Below are 25681 nucleotides of genomic sequence, written 5' to 3' on the forward strand. Positions count from 1 at the left end.
AGAGAGAGAGAGACAGGGAGAGAGAGAGCAATGGGATCTCCTAGGACTGACTTTGGGAATCCCTTCCAGGGACCTGGAACCTGTCAGCTGAGCCACATCTTTCTCATCCTCCAAGGCCCTGGTTGGTTCAGCCTTGCTGGGAAGTCTGTGCAAGTCATTCTGGCATCTTACTCCCACCCCCATCCCCCCAAGCACTCAGAACCCGTGCCTCAGTGGACTGTTCTCTGCCCCGTTCTCCAATTCTCCCAATTCCAATTGCGTGGCCGTGCAATCCTGAAGGTTTCAATCACGGCCAGAGCTTCACCTATATCCCACCCCACCCCCACCTCCCCGCTGCTGCAAGTGACCAGCACAGAAAAAGGCCCAGAGTAGGTGCTCAATCCTGATAAGAGGATACCCCGGGAGGCATTCGGAGCTACTCCGAAGGCCATGCAGTGCAGCCACTTCCCCAAGCTGATTCGAGATGGACGGCAGGGGAAGGGCTAGTCAGACGGAAGTGCTTCTGGGTCAGAAGATGCTGGGTTGGCACCTCCAGGGCACCAAAACTCCACAAGCCCTAAATCTAAACCCCGAAAGCGATGGGAGTGTATCGTGAGCAACCAGCCAGGAGCCCAGCCCTGGGCAGGCAGGGGCCTACACTGAACCCTCCCCACACGCCACCCCCCCCCCCCCCCCAGCTGAACAGATGGCTGCTGTTTCAGAGTGGACATCGGACTCACAGAGATGAGGTCACGTGCCCAAGGTTAAGTGGCAGAGATGCAGCCTCGGGCTCCAAAGCCCAGGCTCTTCCAAGGCCCTCCTTCTCCTGGGACTCCCTCTCGCTGCCCTGGTCCAGCCAGTTCCGTTTGTCCCCAAGGCACGGGGACCATCCAGCCTGGTGCCCCTTGCACTCTGTCCCTACTCCCCGTTCCTCTGCTCTTTATGCCCCCCGCTCCCCACCCCGCGGCGCTGGGGATGCCGGAAGGAAGATGGCTCCCGCTTTCCACATTTGCCGTGACTACCTGTATGGACTGGATCGTGTCCCCCTCCCCAAATCCGTAGGTTGAAGCCATATGGCTACCCCCAGTGTGGCCATATTTGGAGATGGGGCTTTTACCGAGGACATTAAGGTTCAACGAGGCCATAAGCATGGGACCCTAATAAGATAGGACCGGCCTCCTTATAAAAAGAGGAAGTGACACCACATCTGTCCCTCCGCCTCACTCCGCTCCCCCCCACCCACCCCGTACATGTGCACAGAGAAAAGGCCACGTGAGGACACAGCGAGAAGGTGGCCATCTGCAAGCCGAGGAGAGAGGCCTCAGGATAAGCCAACCCTGGCACCTTGATCTTGGCTTTCCAGCTGCCACTACTATAAGAAAACACATTTCTGCTGTTTGAGCCCCGCCCCGCCCAGGCTGCGCTATTCTGTCACAGGGGCTCGAGCTAACACAGGCCCCCTCTCCACCCCGGGAAAAGCCCTCCCAGCTTTGAAGCTTGCCTATGGAAGGCCACGGGCCCCTCCTGTGCAGGCACCAGACCGTCCCCTCCAGAGGGGCCAGAACGAGGGGAGAATGGAGAGATGCTTATGGAGGTAAGCCTTTGACGGGGGGGGCGCCACATGTGCGTGCGGCCCGCCCTGCCTGCCTTTGCCCCCCCCCCCCCCAGGACAGAATGAAAGACGAGTGCAACAGCAAACAGGGGGTCTGTCAGCAGGCCGGGCTGACCCGACCCCTCAAGCCTGGGGACAAGGCTGGATCCAGCCCGGGCCCTTTGGACGGTGGGAATAAGGCTCAGTTTGTCGTCTCCCTCCTGGCCTGGGCTTCCTCATCTCTTGCAAACCCTCCCCTTTCAGGATCGGGCACCTTCTGCCCCTCCAACTGCCCCCCTCCAAGACCTCAACAACACTGGGGGGGAGGCCCGGGCTCCTCCCAGACCCTGCCTGCCTCCTCCCTGCGACCGTGAGGCAGAGGAGAAGCGCAGAAAAGCCTCATCCAAAGAGCACCCACAAAAATGAGAACCACTCAAGGCAAAGGACGCAAGACGGACTCCAGCTGACGGAGCCCACAAAGCCGTCTGTCCTCCCTGCAGCTCCACCCCGACGCCCATCCCTGTGTCCCTGCACCATCCTGTAGCGTCCAGCTGTGGCAAGGGTGCAGTCAGTGGGGCCCTGGCCCAGGCGGGGCTCCGGCTGGCCACCGGCAGGGCCACAGATAGGAATCGAGTCGGCATGGGGTCGAGAAGCAGCCTCCAGGCCCAGACGGCAACGGGCGCCCCAACAGGCGGGGTCCAGGTGGGACACAGAGGGGCAGTGGGCAGCCAGGCTCCCTCACACCCCTCCCTCGGGCTGTCCTCCGGAGCTACGGCCTGTCCTCAGCCGGGCGCCAGCCAGGAGGGGCCTTTATCTCAGTGGAAGGATGACGGCTTTGGGGACTTGTCCAGAGTCCGAGAAAACCACCAAAGGCTGCTCCCTGCGTCACTGTGGCCAAAGTCCAGAGTCACCAGGGCTCCAAAGGGAAGACCAGGCAGGAGTCCTGGAGACGGGGCCGGGCTGAGCCACCTGGGGGAAATGCAGCGAGTTAGGGTGTGAGCACGGCCTCTATCCCCCGCACCCCGCATCCCTCAACATAATCCCACATCTGAGTGGGGTGGGGGGTGCACCTTTAGAGACCCCCCCAGCCTCCCTAGACAGGGTGGGGGTAGGGGTTTTAGACACTGATGACTTTTGGGGTTTTTTTTAATGTTTATTTACTTTTGAGAGTGAGAGAGAGAGCAAGCAGGGGAGGGGCAGAGAGAGAGGGAGACACAGAATCTGAAGCAGGCTCCAAGCTCTGAGCTGTCAGCACAGAGCCTGACGCAGGGCTCGAACTCACGAACTTCGAGATCATGACCTGAGCCGAAGTCGGAGGCTCAACTGACTGAGCCACCCAGGCACCCCGTAGGCACTGTTGACTTTTAGGAAAAACTCAGGAATAGAGTTTCCCTACCCTGGCAGGACTGGCTCAGGGAACAGAAAAGCAATAGTAGGAGCCCAGAGCAAGGCCAAGGGCATCATGGGTAGAAAAAGGACAAGGGTTCAGGTGGGCAGAAAGAGCCTTCAAGGTCCCCAGGAGGCTGGGATTCCCTTTACAACATTCCACTGACAGAACTCCTGTACCACCCTCCCCCAGTACACACACACACACACACACACACACACACACACCTCCCTGGACGGGGAGCTCACTCCCTCGCCGAGACCGTGATAAAGCATGTTCTTGTGTGAAGGTCTGAGAGGGTGGAACCTTCTCAGGGAAGGTCTGAGAGGGTGAGGGTCTGGATTCCCGGGGTCTAGCCTGGAGATGATGCTCAGTCCGTGTTTATACTGAATGAAGGAACGTACTGAAATCTGCCATAACGCGCCCATAGTGGTCTTGATTGGGCCCCACATGCCCCCACCCAGAGCAAGCCTTCCAGCCACCCGGCTCCTGGGCCTTCTGCTCATGAGCACGAGTGTTCTGGCAGGACCCTGGGTCTGGGGAGGGGCCTGGCTAGGGGGACAATCGTCCCCCATAAAACTAACTTCAGTGCAACCTCCTTCCCCCCATGCCTACCCAGGCTTACCTGGCTGCACCCAGACAACATGTTGGCAGCCCAGGCCCAGCTCCCCGCTCCTTCTCCGTGTAGATCCCATCCTGGAAGACAAAAAAGCCCACCACGCTGCAGGAGGAAACTGCACCCAGGCCCCCTCTCCACGCCCGAACTGGCCAGAACTCTCTGCTAACGAGAAGGCCCCCAGAGCCAGGGAGGCTGGGCCCAGGCACATCCCCCTTCCACCTCCCTTCCTCCCACCCCAGAATGTCCTCGGGATAAGGGGGGGGGGGCTCCTTCACCCACCTCCCTGTTCCCCAGCAACAGCAGAAGGGGACCCAGGACAAAGTAAGGCAAGGTCAGCTTGGCAACAGCCGAGTGGAGGCAGGGACCAGAGTCAGGGATCCAGAGGTCAGATTCAGCTCTGCCATCTCGTGTAGCCATGGGAAGCCTGCCTCTCTCTCTCTCTCTCTCTCTCTCTCTCAGCCTTGGGATCCTTCCAGCCCTGCGTTCACTCAGAGTGCACAATACTAACCCACAGTTTGAGGCAGTGGACAGGAAATGTGGGGGGGGGGGGGCTACAGCTCACCCTCAGTTATTTTTCTGCCCCCATCTGTCCCCGTCAGCCTGCTAACCCTGACCCAGAATCATGTCCCGGGTTTTGCTCCTGGTGACAGCTAAGCTATCTTCATCAGCTGGCAGACCCGTGCCGGGAGAGTCAGGGGACCGCTCAGTGTGCGCCCAGCACTCTCTACAGGCACCTGAGACTCGGGACACGGGTCCAGACCCGGAGAGGAGAACGTGGCCCATCATCACAGTGTCGGCCTCCCCGCCCAACTGCCAGGTAAAGGGGGCCCTGGCCAAGTCTCACAAATATGATGACAAAGGGCCAGAACTGAGAAGAGCCGCCCAGAGTCCCCAGTCTCCTTCTGACTCCTTCTGACACCAGATCGACGGGGACTCAAGAGGAGGTCGCCAAACTCCAGCCTACAGAAGGTCCTCATGGCGGAACTGACAAAATGCTGGCTTCCGTGCCAAAAAGCGGAGTGGAAACGCCCCTGTCTGGGGCCCCATATAATGGGGACAAGGGCTTGGTCTGTGACGCGGAGAGGTTGAAAAGTGGCCTCGCCAATTTCCCTCCCACAGGATCGTGAGAGATTCTACGCTTTCATGCACGGACCTAGAGAGGGCAGGGGGGGCAACTGGTAAGTTGGAATACTTATCTGTCAGGCTGCTGCCCAGGGTGGTCACGAATGTTCAGGAAGAATCCGGAAATCCCCTTCTCTCTCCTCCCCTTCTCTTCCCTCTCTCCCAGGAGCTTGCTGGATGCTGTAAATAGACCCCAGGCTGCTCAAGGGAGCATCGCTTGACACAGAGGCCCTTCCCCTGGCCCTGCGGACCCTGATGTCAACATGGCAATGAAGGTTTCAAGGGAAACTTCAGCCCCTGGGTCAAGCCGAAAGCTCGCCAGGAGGGCAGAAAGGAAGGCGAGGGCGTGAAGGTGAGATGAACCAGGTGAGACCATGGCTCCCCAACCCCACGCACCCGATGTGTGACTCAACATGAATTATCCTCAGAGGTTTAGCCAGTGCCTGGCACGCCGTGAGTGCTCCAAAAACCATTTTCACCATGTACTCAAATATTTGCCTAATGCTGATGTCCCAGAAATACGGGCCATCTCTATCCCGCGGCATGATATGCCTCCCGGGGTGGGGGTGCGTATACCCCAGGTAGGTAACACAGATCAAGTCAAAACCCCATCTTGGTGGAAGGATAAATGAACGCTCATACATTCTTATAATGAAATCTACTCATCAGTCGACAGGAACAAATGACTGCTACGCACTACAAACCTTGAAAACATACCACGTTGTGAAAAAAGCCACGCACAAGAGACCACGTGCTGGTTGGCTCCATTTTTATGAAATGTCCAGAACAGACAAACTTACAGAGACAGAGAGTAGACTTGTGGTCGTCTGGAATCCAAAGTGGGACGGCAGACGTTAGTAAGGGGGTGTGGGGGAAACTTACAGGGGCAACGGAAATAGCCCAAAACAGGTTGACAACAGGGGCTGCTCCACTTGGTAAATTTACGAAAAATCGTCGAACTGTGCACCTGAGGTGAGTTCTATGCCATTTAAGCCACGTCTCCATAAGGTCAGACCCAAAAAAGGACTGAATTACTGATCCATACAGTAACAAGTATGAACTCAAAACCTCACCCTCCAAAAACCTTACCCTGAGCAAAAGAAGGCCGAACACCAAAGATTCCATATTAATGGAACTTTAGAGAAAACAAGTCAAGTTTACAGGCCTAGAAAGTGGATCGGTTGTTCCCTGGGGCTGGGGCTGGGGCTGGGGCTGCGAGGGGATTGACATACAGGGAAGGGACACAGGGGAACATTTTGGGGTGATGAGAATGTTCCAGATGTTGATTGTAGTGATGGTTACACAAGTGTCTACGTTTGGCAAAACACATTGAGATACAGGCTTTAAATGGGTGCGTTTTATTGTATGGAAATTGTAATCCAATAATGCTAGTTTTTCAATACTCCTTGAGAGGTAACCACAGAGAATAAAAATCGAGAAGAGCCCGATTCTCCCATGGTGGGCCCCAGGGCCCCGGTGTCTCAGCTCCCGCTGGCCCACACAACCCCCCACTTCAAGCCAAGGTCAGGGGCCCCACCAGGGAAGCTTTGATTGCAGGGGTTGGGCCCCAGAAGATTCTAGAGGTCCCTCCTACCTCTGAGATTCTGGGGCTTTCCACACAGATGGACTTCATAGCATGAAGCCGGTGTCTAATATCCCAGGGTCACCTTGGTTACTCCTTTGATGCGGTCAGGGTCATGGTAGGCACGTAGACACGTCTGGAGCCACATGGGTGGGCAGGGAGGTGCCCCCAGCTGTCAGAGAGAGAGAGAGGAGGGTAGGGGAATAAATATGCACCCACAAGTATGTTGGAAAATAGATGCCAGGGTCCTGTTCTAAAAGCGCAGCATTTACCAAAACTGATCTCCTCAGATCAGAAGCAAAACAGAAACTGGGAGGTATTGTGGTAGCAAACCATCGTGATGCATTGGACAGGACAAGGGCTTCCCGGCCCGGGGTTCCATCCTGCTGGGCCGCACTGGGGAAGTGCATCACCCCTCTGGGCCTGTCTTCTCATCCACAAAATGGAGATAATAATGGTGCCCACCTTACAAGGCCGCCGTGAGGATTACCTGGGACGATAAATACTTACCTGTTAGCACGCATTCTATTATTTTCTTATGCTGTTAGTACTCCCTTTGCACACACGGCTCATTAACACCATCGGTGGGTTATTTTTTCCCCCTAAACTCTGTGCCGTTCCTGGTAACGGAGAAACAGCTGCCAGGGAAATCTGCATTTGGTTGCATTTTAGGGTCCCTCTGGATTTGGGCTTTTTTTTTTTTTTTTCCCTGACTCTGGAATAAAATAGCTGCTCGGAGAGCTGGCATACGGGGAGATGTTGGCCTAAATTGCTCTGGATGAGTGAGTACCGACAAAACAGCAGGAACCTCCCAGGAATAACGAGATGCGCAGGAGACGCACCGAGGGAAACAGAGGCGTCTGTGGAGCAGCAGAAAGCCCGGCTTCTGGACAGATGCAAGCAGGGCATACACAAAAGAGGAGCTCCGAAATTCGAATTTCAACTCTTCCTCAAACAAGGGAGCCCCTGAGCTGCTGGGGGGAGGGGGGAGGGAGGGAAGAGCCAAAGAAGGAGAAAGATGATAAACTAAATGTTAGTTTACAGGTTAGGTTAAACTAAATGTTAGTTTCCTGCCTGCCGAAAGAATAAACTGGGTTTCACTGTCCCCATTTTACAGACGAGGAAACTGAGGTTCGGAGTCAAGTGCCTTTCTCCAACATCACCCAGCTGGGAAGGAGTGCAGCTGGATTCTCAACAGGCTTGTTGAACCCCAAAGCGGCAGAAGGCTTGCGTTCAAATACGGGGTGGGGATTATATGGGGAAAGGCCGGAGGGAGGTATGTGTGAACCGCAACACCATGGACAGCACTACTGGGGGGTACCTGGTCCATGATCGCTACACCGTCTCGGGTCATTTCATTCCAGTGGCTTCGAGAGGCAACTGATTAGGCTGACACTTAGGAGAGGAGGTGGAGTAGTTATAAACACACGTTTCAGGGTCAGCCGAGACCCAGGGGCCAGTCCTGACTCTCCTTCCATCTGGCTGTGTGATCTGGAGCTCGTCACTCCACCTCTCTGAGCCTCAAGTGCTCATCCGTCATGCCCAGTTCCCAGGCTTTTCGCGGGGTCTCCAGGAGGCAGCGCCCAGCAAGACCCCTGGTAAATGGCCACTAAATTGTCGAGGCGCTGGTTATCTAGTCCATCCCTTGGAGTACACACTGACTCCGACTCCCCCTCCCCTCCATGACTCATCCAGCTTCCACAGGGCCCCACCCAGACCACAAGGGGGGAGGGGACACCTGTTTCATCTGATCTGATCAGTCTGGAGAGGAATACAGAGACAGATGTCGCTCTCAGCTGCCCTTTGCCTCTGCCCCTGGGTCTCTCTGGCTATTGTTCCACAGACCTCCAGCTGACAGATGAGCCAGGCCTCAGAGACAAGAGGAAGGATCCCCTTGGGAACAAAGGGCTAGCCTATAAGTTATTCACCAGCCCATTGAACTTGCACAATGGACCCAGGGCTCCAGAAACACCCTCCCCCCGCCCAACTCAAACAGCCCAAGAGTCACCCAGGAGAGGAACCAGCAGCCGCAACACAAATAAAAGCAAATAACTGGGTGTCAACGCAAGATTCAGGGGCCACGTAAGTGTCCCCAGCAGGTACACAGTGGGCAGACTAAGCAGTAATATCTTTATTCAACACCTACAGGCTGCAGGCACTTTTACACATACTGCCTCACAGCCTCACGACGGTCTTTGAAGGCAGGGATTCTGATTCCCACTCTACGGATGAGGGGACTGGGGCTCAGAGGAGGGAAATGGCTTCCTGGCTGAAGCTGACCTAAAAAGTAGGTGGGGAGAAGGATTCACGCGGTGTAACTCTCAACCCCTTCTCTTTCCACCACACCACACCCTCTGGATGGGTGATAAATTCAAAGAGCATAATCCTGTCCTGAGCAGAAGCACAGATCAGATCCAGAGAAGGGGACTTAAAAAATGAAGTTAAAAAAAAAAAAGAAAGAAAGAAAAAGGAAGGAAGGAAGGAAGGAAGGAAGGAGAGGAAAGGAAAGAAGTGGAAACGCCTGGCGGGTCCAACAGTAGGGGATGTGAGTAGAACACGTTTGTCTTTTCCAACCTTCTACAATTATCATCCATTTTGTTAAACTTCTTGATTCCCTTTACAAATCACCAAAAATTATAAAATTCTCGCTTTTAATGCGGGCACAGAGGGTGGCTCTTCTAAAGCTCGCGTAAGGAGTTATGGTTCCTTTGAGGGGGGTACTCTGAAGACCAGCTCTCTCCTCCGTGAAAGAGTGGGGGGACAGACCCCAAAATGCAGCAAGAAGGATGCAGGGTGCGTTTCTGAACCTTTCTCGGTGGCCAGGGTGGTCAAATAATAACAGGCCGGTGCGGAGGGGCATAGGGGATGCTACCCGTAGAATTCTTTCAACGGGAAATTAATCGGAGTCAGCGTAAGATGAGTTCAATGCCACCCGAAGCCAGGCACTGGTAAAGTGTCCCAGAGGAAACCATTTTGCCAGGACTGCGACATGTTTCTGCGCTGAGGGGGCGGGGGGGGGGGGGGGGGGGAGGAGAAGGGAGAGAGGTCTGGGGTACTGTTCCCTCAACCGATGGTCTGGCCACCTGCTGGATGAGGGGGAGGAGGGGTCTGAGTAAACATCCAGATGCCCAGCCCCACCCCAGTCCTGCTGACTCATCCCCTGGCCACGTGGCACGGACATCTGCATATGTGAAGCGACGCCCCTGAAGTCTGAGAACCGCTGTCCTCAGGTTTCCCCGTCATCCCCACCTCCACCCCCCCCCAACCCCGCCCGACCCCCACCGAACCCAGGCGATCGCTAAGCTCCCAGGTGCCCGCGTTAGCGATGCGTCTGGGGTTGGCACCGAGAAAAGCAAAGCCTCTTCCCGCACGGTTTCTCGCCTTTCTCTCCCCTCCCCTCCCCTCCCCTCCCCCTCCCCGCACTACGGCCTCGCTCCCCTGCCCCCTCCCCCCCAGCAGCAGGTGGGGGCGTTTTCCCCGCGGCGGCCCTGCAGTGGGTTGTGCGCGCCAGCAATCTGCGCGCGGCGGCCGCTGGTCTGGAGCCCGGGATGAGGGTAGGGAATCCAGCCGCCGCACCCCGTCCCCCCCACCCCCGCCCCGCCACCGCCCCAGGCCTCTCCCTGCAGAGTCCCAGAAGCAATTTCTCCAGCCCAGGGCCGGAGATCTGGCGCACCCCCCCCTCTTGGATTTCCAGCCTGTCTAGAGGGTACTGGAGAGGAGACGTGGAAAGGGGGCTAGTGAGGGCTGAGGGCTCCCCAGACCTGTCTGGGGATTGGACATGGGCTTTTGGACTCCTGCATACCCGGATCGCAAGATCACTGGCTGCGTGACCTTGGACGCGTACCTAACCCTCTCCGGATCTCAGCGTCCTCATCTTTAAAATGGGGTTCTCACCTGCTCGTGGGACTGTTGTGGTAATGCGGGCAAAGCAGAGGCTGGCGTAAAGTAAGCTCGCTGTGAACTGATGTATTATCATTATCTTTGTCGTTGGCATTATTCTTCTCAAGGAACAATTCTTCTCCTGCCTTCCGCATCCCCCTGGACCCACCCAGCACGCCGCGCAGCTGGAAGCGGAGTCCCACCGATGGGGCAGGGGCGGGCTCTGGGCGGTGGGCTCGGCAGGAGGGAAGAGGGGCCCAAGCACCCCGCCCCCACCCCCAGCTCCGAGCCCCTGCGGGCTCTGTCCGAGGCTTGGCCAGTTAGCTGCTAACCTGGTGGGCCCGGAAGGTCCAGGGTCCCCCGCTCCCTGGCTGGCCGCGGGAGGGTGGGGGGGTGGGGAGGGTCTTTGTTCGCCCTCGGATGGGGACTGCAAGACCCCCACCCGCGCTAGAGTCCCGGCGCATCCTTCCTCTCGGTCCCCCAAGCCCCACCCAGGACAAGTGCGGGCGGCAGAAGCCGTTCATCCCGCAGACGAGGGGCACTTCGGGCAGCCTTTGCCATCCCCCTGAACCCTGCCTGGGACCCTGGGACCCACCCTCGACCCGACCTCGGGGAATTCGGCTGTTCCCGGCGCGGGAGCAGGACGCTTAGGGAGGCAGGGCTGCGAGCGCGGGGCGGCGGCTTACCTCGGCTCCGCGGTCCTGCGGCGCGAGTGCAGAGGGTTCTTTGTGCCCGGGCTCACCGCGCAGAACTGGGGGAGCCCCTGCAAGCGCCTCCCATCGCAAACTCCTCCCCGCACTCGTCCGCAGCCTCCCTCCCTCTGGTCCCCCGAGCGCAGCCGGCGTCGTCTTTGTAGCTGCTGCAGCGCCCATGAAATTTTAATGCGGGAGCGGCTGGCGGGCGGCGGCGCCCCACCCCCGGCCCGCGCCCCGGCGCCCCGCTCGCGCCTCCCCCCCCCCCCCGCCTCCGCAACCCCCCGCAGCCTTCCCCCCGCCCCCGCCCGGGGGTCCGAGCCCGCGAGGGTGGGTGGGGGGAGCGCGCCGCCGCCCCCGCGGCACAAAAGGGCGAGCCCGGCCTCCCGCATCCCCGCCCGCGGCGCTGCCATGGCAACGCTTGCCCGGCTGGACTCGGGCCGCCGAGCGCGCGCGGATGGAGAGGGGCGCGCGACCGCGGGCCCGGGAGCCAAGCCCGGAGCCCGGCGCGATCACAGGACCCGGGACGCTGGTCCTGGAGCACCAGGATGCTTCCCCCGCGTGGCCTCAGAGGATGCCTCGCAATTAACCCTGCTGAGATGGGCACGCGCTTATGGCAGAGTCAAGATTCGAACCCGTGCCTCGGGCTTCCCGCCCTTGTGCGTGCCACTGCGCCCCTTGGCGTAACCGCTTTCATAGGTTTGGTCTTTTATGTTTTGAACGGCCCTCTGCTTAGTAGCTACTCTTCTGCAGAGCAGTGACGCCAGAAAGTGGTCCTAGACCCGCCGCATAAACATCACTTGGGAACTTGCTAGAAACTCAAATTCTAGGGCCTCGCCCCAGTGCTACTGGGTGGAAAACTCTGGGGTGGGGCCCAGAGATACGTATTTTAACAAGCCTTCCGGGGGACTCTGATGCACGGTCGGGCTTGGGAACCACTGTGCTGGATCATTCCAGGGATTTCTTTAGCCAGCCTGTCCTGGGTTTCAATTTCAGCTTTGTCCGTGTCCCTTAACAGATGGCCTTGGACACACCATTCCTGAGACTCGGTTTCCTAGTTCACAAAGTGGACATAATAATGGAACCCACCTCATGGGGTTATGTGGGTTAAGTGTGGAAAGGCATAGGAAGAGAAGGGATGCTTAGCACATGCCTGCCGCTTAACAAAGGCTCAAAACGTAATTCTTGCTGTGATAGGGCTCTGACATCTGCCTAATTTTTACACTTCTGTGTATATCATTTATCATCTTCATTGCTCAGATAAGGACATTAAGACCCGGAGAAGCTATAAGAGCCCCCCACAGCCACGGTAAGGGACCCAGGCAGCATTTGAACTTACTGCTCTAAAAGGTTCTAGGTTTGGGGCACCTGGGTGGCTCAGTGAAGGGTCCGACTTCCAGTCAGGTCAGGATCTCACGGCTGGTGGTCAGGATCTCACGGCTCTGTGCTGACAACTTCAGAGCCTGGAGCATGCTCTGGATTCTGTATCTCCCTCTCTCTCTCTCTCTCTCTGCCCCTTCCCCACTCACACTCTGTATCTCCGTCTCTTAAAAAATAAGTAAACATTAAAAAAAAAAAAAAAAGTTCTAGGTTTACTGGCTGTTTTCCACATTGCGTATCTCCTTCCAGGAACCCCCGCTTTGGTCTTCAGGAAATCTAAATCCCATTCAACAAACCTATAGCATTTGTCCAATGTGCCCAGTGCAAAGACATTGCAGGACCCCTAAAGACCCCAGGGGAGGTCCCAGCTACCCACCCCTCCCCCAGCAGAGCTAGCCATCCTGCCCGAGAAGTGAGACTCACGTGGACCATCTAGAAAACAGGCAAGATGGGGTGTGGTCACACCACTGCCCAGACTATTGTCAAGGACTTTCCCCCGGATCAACAGACCACAAACAAAATGGAAGACGGTTTTTGTTTTGTGTTTTTTGGTTTTTTAAGTATTCTCAAGCCACCTGTTTCGTAATCTGCTGTCAAAATCTCAGCCTATCATTTCCAATATCCATTTGGATAAGAAGTCAAGGCACTTTGCCTGCTCCTAGATTTTCAACACTTCCCCTTTCCCCTGGGGCTTCTTCAAGATGAGCAATAATGAGCCAGTGATCCAATTTCCAAGTCTCTTTCATCGTAGAGATATCCTTTCAAGGAGAGCATTGTGAGAAAGGACGGGGGTGGGGGGAGGGGGATAGGCAAAGGAAGTAATCCTGAGAAGCTACTGGGGGCTCCCTGTGAGGAGACCACGTCTAACTCCGGTGGATTCAGGGCAAGCCATAAACTGAGTAAGGAGGGGCCAGACCCCACCCCGTCCAGCAGTCACCAAAACCACCTTGAACCCGCCTGGCTGTCCTCTGCCCCAGTTCTCTAACACCGGCACATTTCTTTATCGTGGGTGGCCCAAACCAGCTCTCCTGGGGGTTCATTTGGTCCTTTGCCCTCTTTTTGTCCATCTTGTGAGTGCCTCTGTGGTGAGCAGAAACCCTCATTTTCCCAGGGAGGGTTAGAAACCCACGCTTGCCTTCTTCAACCTGCAAGCTCGGGTCACTCTTAACCCCCTCCTTTGGGATTCACCACTGGTTTGATAGCTAGGTCCTGCATCCTTCCTGTCCCCCCGTCGATGTACCCCGGACTCTCACCTTATCCTGTGGGGAGACCCAGGACGCTGCAGAGCACAGCCCAGGGTGGCACGTGTCATTCTTGCGTTGTCTTGCCAGGAGCTCCAGTCTTCCAGGTGACATTTACAAAGCTAACGTGGGCCCCAAGAGCCCGCGAGCAGATAGGAACACCAGATGGAACCCCGAAGAGAAGGGTCAATGTTCTCTCTCCTGCCTCTCTTGAAAATGGCCTGAGCCTCTTCTGATGGAGTGGTGGTTGCCTTGGCAACGGGAGGAGGCGCCCTCGTACGTCTCAGGAGATCCACTTGAGAATAAACTTTGCTCCTTAAACCTGGACCAGGGAGCCCACCTGTTCCCACGAGGACGTGTGCGAGCATCATAGTCTTCCGCTCAGGACACTGCCAGGGGCCCAAGATTGCCAGGGGAATTCTGATGTTGGTAATGCGGCCAGGAGAGGGGACTCGGGTTTCTCTTTATCCCTAAATGAGGGTGGCCCTGGAGGCCGGGGTTCCATTTGCACCTGGGTGCCCTGGGTACAACAGAGCGCTCATGCACCCGACTGTGCCTCTTTTCTTTTTTTTTTTTTTTTTTTGAGATGAACTTCACATAATATAAAACTAACCACTTTATTTTTTTTCTTGTAAATATTTTTTCCATCTTATTTTTTTTTTCATCGTGATAAGTGAACGCTTTAATCCCCTCCCCCCACCCACCCGCTGGGAACCATCAGTTTGTCCTCCATAGTTAAGGGTCTGCTTCTTTTTTAATTTATTTTTTGTTGATTTTAGTTTTGAGAGAGAGAGAGAGAGAGAGAGAGAGAGAGCGCGCGCGCACCAGAGTGGGGGAGGGGCAGAGAGAGGGGGGACAGAGGATCCAAAGCGGGTTCTGTGCTGACAGCAGAGAGCCTGATGCGGGGCCCAAACCCACGAACTCTGAGATCGTGACCTGATCCAAAGTCAGACTCTTAACCGACTGAGCCACACAGGCGCCCAAGAGTCTGTTTCTTGGTTTGTCTCTATCCCTTTTCCTTCATCTTTTTGATTTGCTGGTTTTACGTCTTAAATTCCACATGAGCGGGATCATATGGTATTTGTTTCTCTGACGGACTTGTTTCGCTTCGCACTGTACTCTCTAGCTCCATCCACGTTGTTGCAAATGGCAAGATTTCATTCTTTGTTGTGGTTGAGCAACATTCCATTGTATACACCACTACTTTATCCGCCCCTCGTTTGGCTATTGTAGATAGCGCTGCAATAAACCTAGGGGTGCCTGCCTCCCTTTGAATTGGAGTTTTTGTGTTTGGGGGGGTGGTAAATATCCCACAGTGCGATTGCTGGACAGCAGGGTAGCTCTTGTTTGGGGAATATCCATACTGTTTTCCACAGAGGCTGTGGCCATTTGCATTCCCACCAGCAGTGCAAGAGTATTCTTTTTTCTCTGCGACCTCACCAACACACCTGTTGTTTCTTGTGTGTCTGCTTTTTAGCCATTTTGACAGGTGTGAAGCGGTATCTCATCGTGGTTGTGATTTGCATTTCCCTGACGATGAGGGATGTTGAGCACCGTTTCATGTGACTGTTGGCCAGCTGGATGTCTTCTTTCGAGAGATGTCTGTTCATGTCTTCTGCCCATGTTTAATCAGGTTATTTGGGCTTGGGGGCATTGAGTTGTATCAGTTCTTTGTATACTCTTGTTACTCACCCTTTATCAGATAACGTCATTTGCAAATATCCTCTCCCACTCAGTAAGTTGCCTTTTAGTTTTGTTGACAGTTTCCTTTGCTGTGCAGAAGCTTAGAACACTCACAATGTGCAACCACCACCTCTATCCAGTTCCAAAACATATTCATCAGCCTAAAATACCCCACCCCCACTGAGTAGTTTACTATGCATCCTCCCTCCCCCCCACCCACTGGCAACCAACCACAAATCTGCTTTCTGTCTCTATGGGTTTACCTATTCTGGTTATTTTTTTTAAGTGTATGTATGTATCTATTTTTGAGAGAGAGAGAGAGAGAACATGAGCAGGGGAGGGGCAAAGAGAGAGGGAGAGAATCCCGAGCACGCTCCGAGCTGTCAGTGCAGACCTGACCCCGGGGCTCAATCTCACCAACCAAGAGATCCTGTCCTGAGCCAAAACCAAGAGCCAGACGCTTAACCAGTGAGCCACCCAGGCGCCCCCTATTCTGGTTATTTGATATAAATAGAATCCTACAATATGTGATCTTTGAGGTCCAGCTTATCCCGCTCAGCATAATGCTTTTGGGGTCTATCCGTGCTGTAGTACGCGCCAGTATTTCATCCCTTTTCATGGCTGAATACTATTCTGTCATGTGAATATAGCACAGTTCGCTGCCCACTCATCCAGTTTGCACGGCTTCCATCTTTCACGAGTGTGAACAGTGCCGCTGTGAACATGCACATGCAAGGGTTTGTTGGAGTCTCGCATCCCAATTTCGGGGGGAATACACCCCTCTGTGCCTCATTCCTTTTTACACTGTCCCCATGCACGTAGTCAGGGGCGTCCAAAGTTCGTGACAAGGTGGGCTTCTTTACCTTATTAAGCTAGTCACACAAACCCTCCACCACCACCGCCAGCACCAGCGCCCCCTGCCTGGCCACACCTGCCGTACCTCCTGAGGAACGGCTTTGGGGAAAGATTCAGTCTGCCCTCGAGCCATGTTATTAACCAAGACTGTGGGCATCCATCATGGCATCAGGGGAGCTCCTCTCTGACAGCTGCTCCCCGAGCAAGCAACTCCCTGTCCCACCCAGATAGAAAATTCCGTTTTGACTCATCAAGGCAGCCATTCTCAGCCGGGGTGAGGGGGGTGCTCCGTGAATTCAGGGGGAGGCCTTTTGTGGCAGAGGAGAGCAGCGTTTGGGTATGTGGCTTTCACATTCAAAAAGAACGTGACTTTCACAAAGTCCCCACAGCCACAACATTCTCCTGCCTACCCCCCTTGGAATCACCTTCAGATGCAACGAACTTGACCCTTTGCCTACTTTCTTGACACTGGTCCAGGTGCTTTATCCACATGGCCCCCTAATGCCCTCTGAGGGAGTGTTGATATCGTGTCCATCTGATGAGGAAAGGGAGGCTCAGAACAGGGAAGTGACTTACCCAAGGTCAGCCGGCTAGAAAGGGGGGAGGCTGAGATTCAAACCCACCACTGTCTGACTCCAAAAACAGCACTCAGAATCTCTAAAATCCCATGTGCATTCACACGCATCCCATCCTTCCCCGGGGAGGGATCGTGCCCTCCCCACAGCCAGCTGAACAATGGCCCTGCCACCTTGCTGGGGTAGCTCTGGGGTCCCTTCACCTGCCCTGGCATGCACAGCAGCGGTTAATCTGTGCCTCGGTCCCAGAGAGACATCACTGGTTCAGGGTCGTTGCCATAGAAGACCAGAGTTTCGTGTTCTTCAGGGTCTTAACCTCTGTCCTGCCCCCCGAGGCTACCTTAATGTGTCCCCACTGGATGAGGCACGGACGGGTGTATTAGCCTGGGCTATCCAAGACCTGAGACAGGGATTCAAGTGCAAGTAGTTTATTTGGGAGCTGATCCAAGGAAGCATGGGTTAGGGACAGCGAAAGGAAGAAAGTCGGAACAGGTGCATCGATGAACGTCTTAGTGTTGTGGCTGCGATGACGAAGTACCAGAGACGAAGTGGCTTACAAACAAGATTTCTTCTTCTCGCTGTCTGGAGGCTGGAAGTGCAAGATGAAGGTGCTGTCAGGATTGCTTTCTCCTGAGGCCTCTCTCGGTGGCTGTCTTCCTGCTGAAGCCTCACGTGGTCTTTTCTCTGTGCATGGGAACCCCGTCTCTTCCTCTTCTTTTTTTTTTTTTAAATATAATGTATTGTCAAATTGGTTTCCACACCACACCCAGTGCTCCTCCCAGCAGGTGCCCTCCTCAGTGCCCATCACCGCCCCCATCCCCCATCAACCCTCAGTTTGTTCTCAGTATTTAAGAGTCTCTTATGGTTTGTCTCCCTCCCTCTCTAACCTCTTTTTTTTTTCTTCCCCTCCCCCATGGTCTTCTGTTAAGTTTCTCAGGATCCACCTAAGAATAAAAACATATGGTATCTGTCTTTCTCTGGATAACTTATTTCACTTAGCATCACACTCTCCAGTTCCATCCATGTTGCTACAAAAGGTCATATTTCATCCTTTCTCATTGCCAAGTAGTATTCCATTGTGTATCTAAACCACAGTTTCTTTATCCATTCATCAGTTGATGGACAATTTAGGCTCTTTCCACAATTTGGCTATTGTTGAGAGTGCTGCTATAAACATTGGGGTACAAGTGCCCCTAGGCATCAGCACTCCTGTATCCCTTGGGTAAATTCCTAGCAGTGCTGTTGCTGGGTCATAGGGTAGATCGATTTTTCATTTTTTGAGGAACCTCCACACTGTTTTCCAGAGTGGCTGCACCAATTTGCATTCCCACCAACAGTGCAAGAGGGTTCCCGTCTCTCCACATCCTCTCCAGCATCTATAGTCTCCTGACTGCTTCATTTTAGCCACTCTGACCGGCATGAGGTCCTTCCTCTTCTTATAAGGACCTCAGTCCTATTGATTACGGCCCCACTCTTCTGATCACGTTTAATCTTAATGACCTCCGTAAAGGCCTCATCTCCAAGGACAGTCACGTTGAGGATTCGGGCTTCAACATACGAATTTAGGAGGGGACGAAATTCAGTCCATAACAATGAGCTGGCTGTTATGGGCAACTGGGACTCCATCCTGCTGAGGTTCTCTGGGAGCCGGAGTAGGATACACCTGAAGCATCCCGCTTGAGGTCAAGGACACCTGGGTAGCCAACCACCAACTCTTTCCTGTCATGGTTGAAGGGCGCTCCTTGCGCATCAACCCCTCGCCACCTCCAGGCGGCCATGGCAGCAGACCAAACGTGTGCCCTTGGCCAGAGAAAGTCATCAGCAGGGAGTCACTGGGGGCCGCAGTACAAAGCCACCGACCGCTATGCCTGGCATGGCAGGTATCCAGGGGACATCCACCACAGGGGACAGTGGACCATTCATTCTGCCGTTACCCACCCACCGCACAACCCCACCCAGCAGAGCCCACACTGAGCCCCACAAACCTCCCCAGTGTGAGAAGCTTCCACCCACTATGTGCCAGCCTGGCCTAGTCTGGGGCAGAGACAAGCCACGTTGCAAAGAGACGTCATGATGACCAATGCCATAATGAAGGAAGGTCAAGGGGCTAATGGGAGTATATATAAGTGACCCAACTAGCCTTTGAGATCGAGAAAAGGCCGATCAAGTGTCAGACACTGTCCCCGGGAATGAGAAGTGAAAATCCCAAGAATAAGAAATTTACAAGAAGGGGCACCTGGATGGCTCAGTCAATTGAGCGTCCGACTTCGGCTCAGGTCATGATCTCACGGTTCATGAGTTTGAGCGCCTTGTCAGGCCCTGTGCTGACAGCTCGGAGCCTGGATCCTGCTTCGGATTCTGCGTCTCCCTCTGTCTCCGCCCCTCCCCTCTCATGCTCTGTCTCTGTCTCTCAAAAATAAATAAATGCTAGGGGCGCCTGGGTGGCGCAGTCAGTTAAGCGCCCGACTTCAGCCAGGTCTCGATCTCGCGGTTCATGAGTTCGAGCCCCATGTCAGGCTCTGGGCTGATGGCTCAGAGCCTGGAGCCTGTTTCCAATTCTGTGTCTCCCTCTCTCTCTGCCCCTCCCCCGTTCATGCTCTGCCTCTCTCTGTCCCAAAAATAAATAAACGTTGAAAAAAAAAATCTTTAAATAAATAAATGCTAAAAAAAATTTTTTTTAAGAAAATCACAAGAATAACTATCAATCACTATTATTTTCAGGATCTTTTCAGTTTCAAGTAGCAGAAACAAAGCTATGCCGCACTGGTTTCAGGCACGGCTGCATCCAGGTGTCCAAACACTACCACCAGGCATCTGTCTTTCTCCAGCTGTCTGCAGAGGTAAGGAAGAACCCACCAGGGACTTCCAGACCTCTGCCAATGGACTGTCTTGCTGCCTTTCTCTGCCTTCCCCTCAGCCAAGACATGGGTGTTCAGGTAGACCTGAGTTCGAATTTCATCTCCACTCTTGCCACATGACTTTGGGCAAGGAACTTCACCCCTCTGGGCCTCAGTTTTCACTTCTGTAAAATGGGGATAAAATCACCTCTTCCACGGGGCTGTGGGGAGAATTCAGTGACCTGAGCCTGGAAAACACATAGCCTAGTCATGGGCTCAGTAAATTCTGGCTCTCTCTTTCTCTCTCTCTGTTGGAAGGGCCATTAGAGACTCCAAGGCCTGGAGTGTCTTATTCCTGCGAAGTCATTAGAAGGGGTTCTCAGGAACTCAACAGACACCAACGCTGTCTGCAGAGCATGGAAATAGCAAGTCCAGTCGACAGGTGCCCTTGGCCTTTCTCATGTGTGCAAACATGCCATTGAATTGACTAAGTCCAGGCGAGTATCAACCCCACAGCACATTCAGACGCGATCAGGCGCGTTCCGAGTGGTATGACCGTAGGCTCCCCCACACCACATTCAGAGTTACTTTCTTTCTCATCCTCGGGACCTGAAAGCGTACCCTTGACTTTGTGCAGCCCACAATCTATTTTCCTTTAAGAAAGAGTCCGATGGGGCTGGCAAAGTTTGGGGCCCACTGGTATCCCCCAACCTCTTCCTACACGGTCCCCAGAGCAAGGCTTGGAACCAAGGAGGCTTTGGCCAAGGTCAAGGGAGACTTCCTTGCTTCTGCACCCCGAGCTCTGAGTTCTGCCTGTGCCTGCCTCAGCCTCTGCCTCTGCCCGGGGGCCTCTCCTTTGTCTCCAGCATGTGTGTGCCCCGTGGGCACGCCTGTGTGCTCCGTGTCCTGCCTCCCCAAAGCTTCTTTGTCTTGGCTTCTTTGTCTTGTCTTGTCCAGACAACAGAGAAGGGGGGCAGAGGGTGTGTTGCTTCCATCCACCCCTTCTCGTTATCCATCTGCAAACAGACCCCCTCCAGACACCCCGCACCTGCTCCCCAGCCCTCCCGGCCGGCCGCCCCAGCAGGTGCTGCAGCCGGCCAGCCCACGGCTGCTGCCAGAGAAAGGCACAGACTTCAGCCAGCCGCCTCCCCGCCCTCCTCTCCCTCCCCTCCCTTCCCTCCCGCCCATCTCTTTCCCTTTAAGGGCAGATGCCGCGGAGCCAGACAAGCCCCGAAGAAGACTTCACAAAGGACTCCCCCATACACCTAAGGGGAGCCATCTCCCCTCACCCCCAGATCCAGTGCACCCCCAGCCCCATCAGTATATCCTCCTGAACATTCCACTAAGTCACGCCCACTCCACCCAACGCCACGGTGGTCTCAGCCCCCATCATCCCCTCCTGGGACATCCAGCTTCCACGGCAGGCTCCTCCAACCTGTCCCCCTCACCCCAGCCAGAAGACTCTTGAAATGCAAAGCTGCCCTCACCACGCCCCTGCCCCACCGGTCCCAGGATGGGAAGCAAGATCTCCAGCTTTACCCGAAAGGCTGGCCCCTGCTGCTGCCCACATTCCGCCCTCCCCAAGCTCCTCCTCCAGCCGCCCACCTCCCGACCCAGCCCTGCCCAGCCTCAGTGGTCACGGGAAGCCTTCCCGGACCTCCGGGCGAAAGTCGAGTCCATTAGCTACACACACTCCCTGACTGACCCCAGTTTGGGATTCTATACCTTCATTTGCTTGTCTGTTGTACACACACACACACACACACACAGACACACACACACACTGCCCAACCAGCCTGTGAGATTGGCGTCACCAGGGCTTGGCATAGGGTCTGACACACAGGACGCCCCCGATGCATGCCTGTCCCAAGAGGAACTAAACCTTAAAGCTTAAAACACTGTGGTTCTGGCCACTCATTTCATAGACACCCAGGCAAGGAAAATGACTCACCCGGGGGCTCTGTTCCCAGTGTGGCCAAGCTGAGGGTGTAACCGCAGTGTCCCCGCACCCCCTTCCCCCCCCCCCCACCGCTTCTTCTGCCTTCCAAAGGTCACCTTCTCTTTCAGAAGCCAATCAAGCATTTCAAGTGCCCACCCTGAAATGGCCGCAGAAACGCAGTCCCCTTTTGGGGTCTTGTCCGCCTCTTGTGAGCGGTGATTGTGTCTTCACCTGTCACTTTGGGCACCTCTACCTGTTTCCTCCCCTTTCCCATAGGTTGTGGCCCTCTCCCCAGACACAGATGCAGTCCTCACCCCACTCTGCTTGCTCCCTATAGTGGAAGCCACACAGAGGTCTTGGGGAAGACGCTAAGGAAGCTTGGAGCAAATAATAACACTTACTAAGCATCACAGGCTTCCAGGTTCTGGCCTGATGCTAGCCAGGGATGGATGCCATTGCCGGGTTACAGACAAGGAAACTGAGGCTAAAGAAACACAGCTAGAGGGCGTCTGAACCAAGATGCAGTCCCAACAGTCTACATCCGGATCCCGGCCTCCTAAAGCCCCCTCCCCACCCTGGTCCCATTACACCTTCCCAGGCTCTCGCCGTCCCCTTCCTGACCCGCAGCCCCTGTCCGATCCTCCCTGCCTCCTGTGGCTCCTGTCTGTTCCAGACTTTCCCACCCCCGCGTGGCCATGCCGCAGCCAGTCTGCAGAACAGTACATTCTTTATTTATGAGATGCATCTTGGCTCTCTGCAAATCAGCTGGGAATGCCACGGGCGCCTGCAGACAGGAGGTGGGGGGTTCTGGAGGCCAGGAAGTCCTCCAGGAGGCAGGCAGGGGCTGCATCCCAGGCACCAGGCTCTGAAAGGGCCACCCAGTTGGCCTGCAGAGCACAGAGGGGGACTGGTGACCAAGTGATCTGTACTTTGGATCCCTGTACTTTGGCTGCTATAGGCAAGCAGGGAAGAGCCCTGGGGTTGGGGTGGGGGGTGGAAAGGCACTAGTATTAACTGAGGGAGTGGCTCCTCAAACCCACATGAAACCTTACAAGGCAGATATTCTTGTGTTCACTTTACAGGGGAGGAGACCGAAGCTTGCCCGAGGTAAGCAAGCTCTTCCTGAATGCGTAACTTTGCTTTGTCCCCCTCCCCCACCCTCCCCCCAAAAGAGGGAGCTAAGGTGGTTTAGAAAGCTCAGCATAGCCAGAAAATTATATGTAAAATAAGATTGAAAAATGAGTCCCAGAGAAAAGAATATGGAATCAGGGATTAAGTTCCTCTTCCAAATACCTGACACACGATTCTATCCAGTGGCTAATCATCCAAGGGACTCTACATGGGTTTCTGAGCACCCTGGCAGCCTATGCAAAAAAAGAGAATGCAATTCCTTTTTGTGAGTGTCCACGTTCTGCAGACCTGGCCGTGCCTGGTATCGAAAACAGAAACGGAACGTCAGGATCCCTGATCTAATATCAGATCCTCAATTTCCCAGAAACCGTCCCTTGCGCCCCGGTCTCCATTCCCTGCTCCAGGGTCGAAAGCGGCGGTCTTTGGACAGCGACTTGGAGCGTGTGTTTCCCGCACGCTGCCACCAGGTGGCAGTGCGGCGCAGACCTTAGGAGGAGGGTTCTCGAAATGCGAGAACAGGTTCGCTCCCCCAGCAGCCTGGAAGACGGGAGGGGCCTGAGAAGGCAGCCTGGTGGGGGCAGGGCTTTTGGTTAAACCTCAAGGAAGAAATCAGGCTGCACTGCTTCTCCACGGAGGTGGGGGGGGGGGGGTGGAGATAAGGAAAAGCCCTGGACCTTGAGGCCGGAGTCCTGGGTTGGAATCCCAGCTCTGCTCAAACCTGAGCACTGCATCGCTCTCTGCCTCAGTCTTCTCATCTGAGCAAGGGGGTGAAAAATGCGTGCGGGGGGGGGGGGAGGGTGGTGGGGAAGGGGAGAGGAGCCTGAAATGGGGATCAAGAAAGATGGGTGTCACTAAAGCCTGGAATAGCCAGAGGGACCAAGAGCTTCTGAGCTACAGGGGTGGGGGGAAAAAGGACCCACTTTTCCAGAAAGCCCACCAAGGCCCCCCAGCTGGGGATGAACGGGGGGAGGGGGGGTCGGGAGGCGGGGAGGTCCTCGGGGGAGGGGGGTTTGGAGAAGTCAAAACGTTCAGGATTTTTTCGAGTGTCGATGACAGAAACCCATCCTCAAATGTCTTAAACCAAAAAAAGAACAAGAACAAGAAAAGGCAGGGAGAGAGTGTGTTTCAGTCCGTGTGGTAAAAGGCACATGGGATGCCTGCATAATAGGACAGACTGTTGGACTCATTCTCTCCATTTCTGACCCCCGCTCTCCCCCACACTGGCTTTGCTGTCAGTGTGGCTTTGCTGGCAAGTCCCAAGTTTACCTCCCAGAACTTACCAAGCCCGGCACAAAGGGAGCTTCCCTTTCCAGATGCTTCCAACAAAGTTCCAGAGCTGGCTCTTCCTGGCTCCAACTGGCTCAGGTGCCCACCCCTGGCCCAGTCCTGGTGACCATTGCTGACCGGACCTGGGTCACGTTCTGGCCTCTGCGATCCGAGTGGCCCGAGCCCATTCGATGCGTAAAGGAGAAGCGGTAATTCTCTAAACTGAACCCGGGGCTCCTCCCAGAAGCTTCTGAAGGCTCCTGAAGCGTGAAAGGCCGGCTGCCATCCCTGGGGGGAAGCTGTCACGACACACAGGCCTGCCTCCCCTAGCTCTGTTGCCCGAAGATTCACGGGCGCGCAACCCGGAGAGGAAGGGCCTTCCCACCTCAGGATATCTCGCCTCCGTTAATCTTGTAATTATGGTCCCTGTAAACAGAGGCCCAGGAAGCAGGGCTGGCCACGTGCGCCACCCCGCAGGCAGGTACAGGGCTCCGCCCCCCGGGGACCAGGTGGGGGGTCAGCCCACCCCTGGCGCCGGAAGCTCCGCCCCGATGGATGCGTGAGGGCCTGGCTCTGCGCCCAGATGCTTTTCTTTCTCCTTTCCGCAAAGGGCCGCGGCGTGGGCTGGGTCACTGTCACGGGCACTGCTTTGGTCCCTGTTAGTGACGAACAGGTGTTCCCTTCTCACAGGTGCGCAGGAACAAGCCTGTGTCTCCCCCCCCCCCCCTTCTCCGCTCCGTTGCTCCCTCCTCCGGGAAACACACCCAGCGTGTGTGTGATCTTCAGCTTCTCGCCCTAACCCCCCTCTAGGCCATCTCTTCCCTCTCTGGCTCACAGCTTCCACCCGAAGGGTTGTCGCAGTGTCTCTACTCCCCGGGACGTGACTCCGTGAAAGGAGCGTGCAGACCAGAGAAAGCGCTGGACGGATGGACCAGAGGGGGCAGAGAGGGCACGAGTGATGGGTGCGAAGGACCTTGTGTCAGGTGTCCCCCCCCTCCCCAACCCTAGCGACGGCTCTCCCCTCTCCGCGGAGGGGCAAAGAGGCCTCCCGGAAGGTCACCTTGGCTGACAAACTCCAGGATTCGGACCCGGGCGCGTATTGTCACCCTCTGCCCCACGCTCGCTTCCGGGTGACGAAGCAAGAGGGAGCAGCGACGACGTGGGTGGTGTTTGCTCTGTGGGTGTGGCTCTGGACCAGCCCCCTCCCCTCCTCTCTGCGCCCAGAGGACGCCCGTCTGTATTCCGCTGTTCCAGACTCTGCGGTCCGTCCTGCCGGCTGACTGCGCTGCTCTGGACGATGGGTATTCTGCACTTACCACCACCTCTGGCCAAATCGTGTCAATAATTCAAGTTCCCTTTGCCTTTATAACCTAAGAAAATTGGTCTCCTGGCAAGAGATGAAAAATAATTTCATGCTCTCTTTCCTCCCCTCCCAAGCTCACCCCTGACAAATTGTCTCATTAGTGCCTGTCACTCCAGCCGTCATCTCACATCTGGGGTACCATTTTTTTGGGTTGCCAGCCCCACTCTGGGCTTGGACTCCAGCTGGTTCTTCACAGGCCTGCCATTGAATTCTAATGAGCCTCCCCTATCCATTCATTCTTTCATTCATTCAGCAAATATGGTCTGCTTTGTCCCCCAGGAACCTAAGACTTTCCTATGATAGATTAGAAAGCTCCCAGTTATTCATACTAAAGTGTTAGGGGCTATACTTTCTCAACTCTATTAAGAGAGGACAGGAGCATTGCGACTTACTACTTACAAATGCCATCAGCTCTTAATCTTTCCCCCAAACCTTACACAGTCCACGGTCAACTCAATCCTGCTACAGGCTGGTTGGCTTTGGGGAAGTTGCTTGACCTCTCTGAGCCTATGACCCTCAAGATTCTGATGGGTTTTAAAGGAATAATAATGATGTCAAGG

The 25681-nt window shown here is 55.2% G+C and overlaps 1 long non-coding RNA gene across 1 annotated transcript; it reads right to left on the reverse strand.

The window, feature by feature from the left end:
* Positions 1-335: 335 nt before the first annotated feature.
* LOC125149625 (uncharacterized) lies at positions 336-24418 on the reverse strand. Its single transcript, XR_007145984.1, has 4 exons — positions 23773-24418; positions 6293-6452; positions 3583-4878; positions 336-2539 (listed from the first exon to the last, which is right to left on the reverse strand). It is a non-coding gene; the product is annotated as an uncharacterized LOC125149625 (long non-coding RNA).
* Between the last annotated feature and the right edge of the window lie 1263 nt (positions 24419-25681).

This window comes from Prionailurus viverrinus, chromosome D3 (genome assembly GCF_022837055.1).
Source record: "Prionailurus viverrinus isolate Anna chromosome D3, UM_Priviv_1.0, whole genome shotgun sequence".
Classification (NCBI taxonomy): domain Eukaryota; kingdom Metazoa; phylum Chordata; class Mammalia; order Carnivora; family Felidae; genus Prionailurus; species Prionailurus viverrinus.